The sequence below is a fragment of the Amblyraja radiata genome, chromosome 4 (genome assembly GCF_010909765.2).
Source record: "Amblyraja radiata isolate CabotCenter1 chromosome 4, sAmbRad1.1.pri, whole genome shotgun sequence".
NCBI classification, from domain to species: Eukaryota; Metazoa; Chordata; class Chondrichthyes; order Rajiformes; family Rajidae; genus Amblyraja; species Amblyraja radiata.
In genome coordinates this window covers 8,588,991-8,592,187 of record NC_045959.1, presented here as the reverse complement: position 1 = coordinate 8,592,187, position 3,197 = coordinate 8,588,991, and positions in this window count along the sequence as shown.

Genomic DNA, 3,197 nt, shown 5'->3' with positions numbered 1-3,197 from the left:
TACGGGTGGCCCGATGTTCAGGCCCTCTCGCCGGGAATGATGGAACCCAGACGTCGAACGGGAGAACATCCTCAGCGGCCCGGACCTCTAAATCGGCCACCTCCCACCGGATCATTTACACTAATCCTATATTAACCCATCTTTTGTTGTTCTCCCCACACTCTCTTCAACTCCCCACAGATTCAATCACTCACCTACACACTCCGGACAATTTACAGTGGCTACTTAGCCTTCTGACCCTCACATCTTTGGGAAGTGGGTGGAAACCGAAGCACCTGGGGGAAACATAGAAACATAGAAAATAGGTGCAGGAGTAGGCCATTCGGCCCTTCGAGCCTGCACCGCCATTCAACATGATCATGGCTGATCATCCAACTCAGTATCCTGTACCTGCCTTCTCTCCATACGCCCGATCCCTTTAGCCACAAGGGCCACATCTAACTCCCTCTTAAATATAGCCAATGAACTGGCCTCAACTACCTTCTGCCACAGATTTACCACTCTGTGTGAAAAATGTTTTTCTCATCTCGATCCCAAAGGATTTCCCCCTTATCCTTAAACTGTGACCCCTTGTCCTGGACTTCCCCAACATCGGGAATAATCTTCCTGCATCTAGCCTGTCCAACCCCTTAAGAATTTTGTAAGTTTCTATAAGATCCCCTCTCAATCTTCTAAATTCTAGCGAGTGCAAGCCGAGTCTATCCAGTCTTTCTTCATATGAAAGTCCTGACATCCCAGGAATCAGTCTGGTGAACCTTCTCTGAACTCACCTCTATGGCAAGAATGCCTTTCCTCATATTTGGAGACTAAAACTGTACACAATACTCCAGGTGTGGTCTCACCAATACCCTGTACAACTGCAGTAGAACCTCCCTGCTCCTATACTCAAATCCTTTTGCTATGAATGCTAACATACCATTCGCTTACTTCACTGCCTGCTGCACCTGCATGCCTACTTCCAATGACTGGTGTACCATGACACCCAGGTCTCGTTGCATCTCCCCTTTTCCTAATCGGCCACCATTCGGAAAACCCATGCTGTCACAGGACGAACGTACAAATTCTACATTGATTGTTTTTGAGGTAAGTGTTTGTGGGTTAATGTGCCACAGTGCTGCCCAAATGCTTCAAAGCAGCATGTGATGAAGATGATTTTTAATTTTCCCTTGCTAACCTCTGAGAATAGGTGGCATTCATGCAGAACTTCACCTGCAGATGGCAGGATTAGGGTAGAATCCATTAGAGGCTGTAAAATACATGATGTTGAGAAGAAAATTCAAAGGGTAAATATAACACATGAGCATTTGCTGGTGTGTGTCCACTGCTTACTTTTCCAGTAAGATTTATTTTATAACTTCTCGGAAAAAATCAATTTACTTCAGTGAATTAAATTTTTTTAAATCAGAATTCCACTTTTGTTTCTCTCTCATTACCCTTTCCCGTCCTTTTCCATCCATACCCTTCTCTCTGGCTCAACATTTAGACTTTAGATTTGATGTTACACTTTAGAGATACAACATGGAAAGAGGCCCTTTTCCCCACTGAGTCTGTGCTAACCAGCCATCACACCATAGGCAAGCACTATCCTACACACTAAGGAAAATCTGCAATGTGACCAAAGCCAATTAACCCACAAACATTTACGTCTCTGGCATGTCAGAGAAACCGCAGCATCCAGAGAAAACCTAGCCGTACAGACAGCACCCATAGTCAGGATCAAACCTGGGTCTCTGGCACTATAATAATAATAATAATAATAAATTTTATTTAATGGGCGCCTTTCAGACATCTCAAGGACACCTTACATAGTAATCGGAATAAAAACATATAATCGGAATAGAACAGGTAAAAAAGACATCACAGAGACACAAATTAAAAACAGAATTCAATCCAAAAACAGAAAATCAAAAACACACTATGAGGCAGCAATCCTACTATCGTGCCACCATTAAATTCCTCTTCTCAACTTATTTGACAACGTTTGTCTCCTTTTTACCTCAAGCCTTTGTCACTTACTCCACCCATCTGCCAATCAAACCCACCTCTCCTGTATCCACCTATCACTTGCCAGGCTTGTTCCCGTCTCATTCTCTCTTTTCCAGCTTTCTGCTCCCGACTACAATCAGTCATAAGAAGGGTCTGACTTGAAAAGTCACCCGTCCATTCCCTCCACAGATGCTGACTGACCTGGTGAAATCTTTCAGTACTTTGTGTTTCGCTCAAGTTTCCAGCATCCTCAGTTCCTCGTGCCTCCATTTCTTGGTTTTAATTCTGTCAAAGAATGCTGATGCTGTCTTAAATAATGTGAGCTCAATATAGGGTTTGATAGTGGACTGAAAAATAATAGCCTTCACATAATTCTCTAATGTGTTATAACCCATGAGAGAATACTGTATGTATAGAAAATAAATAGCTTTGCTGTTGCCCAGGCATCAGCTACTGTGAGATTCCTGATGAGTTTCTCTTTGTCTGTACTAACACTCATATAAAAGCAGTATTGATTGTGACACAATCTGCAAGTGTTCAGCTGAGCAACGATTCCAATTCATTGCTGTCATGAGAAATGTTATTTCCGGTCTCCAAGAGAGCCAAGTATTATTTCCACACTAGCCTTGAATTTATTTGTGTAGGAATACTACTTTTCTGAAAGCCACCAGGTGCACTGACAGCTGACAATTTCTTATTTAGAATAAGAGAAGACTATATTCTGCATCTCTTAACATCAACCTTGACTAGATTGATAGTGCCTGGAACGCGTTGCCAGAAGCGTTAGTGCAAGCAGATATAGCAGCGGTGTTTAGTTAGGCACATGATTATGCAAGGGAGTGGAGAGACTTGAATCATGTGCAGGCAGTAGAGATCAGATTAATTTGGCATAAGGGTTTCGGCCCGAAACGTCGCCTATTTCCTTCGCTCCATAGATGCTGCTGCACCCGCTGAGTTTCCCCAGCAATTTTGTGTACCTTCGATATTCCAGCATCTGCAGTTCCCTTTTGAATAATTTGGCATCATGTCTGGCACAGACATTGTGGGCTGAAGGGTCTGTTCATGTACAGTACTGTTCTATGTTCCACAATGTTGGCTTTGGATTTCTCTACCAAACAAAATGGAGAAAGACTGAAACAGACATGTGAAAGAAAAAAGTTTTTCATTTATGTGGCAATTTTTATTTATTTTTTTCAGTTCCTCAAAACAAC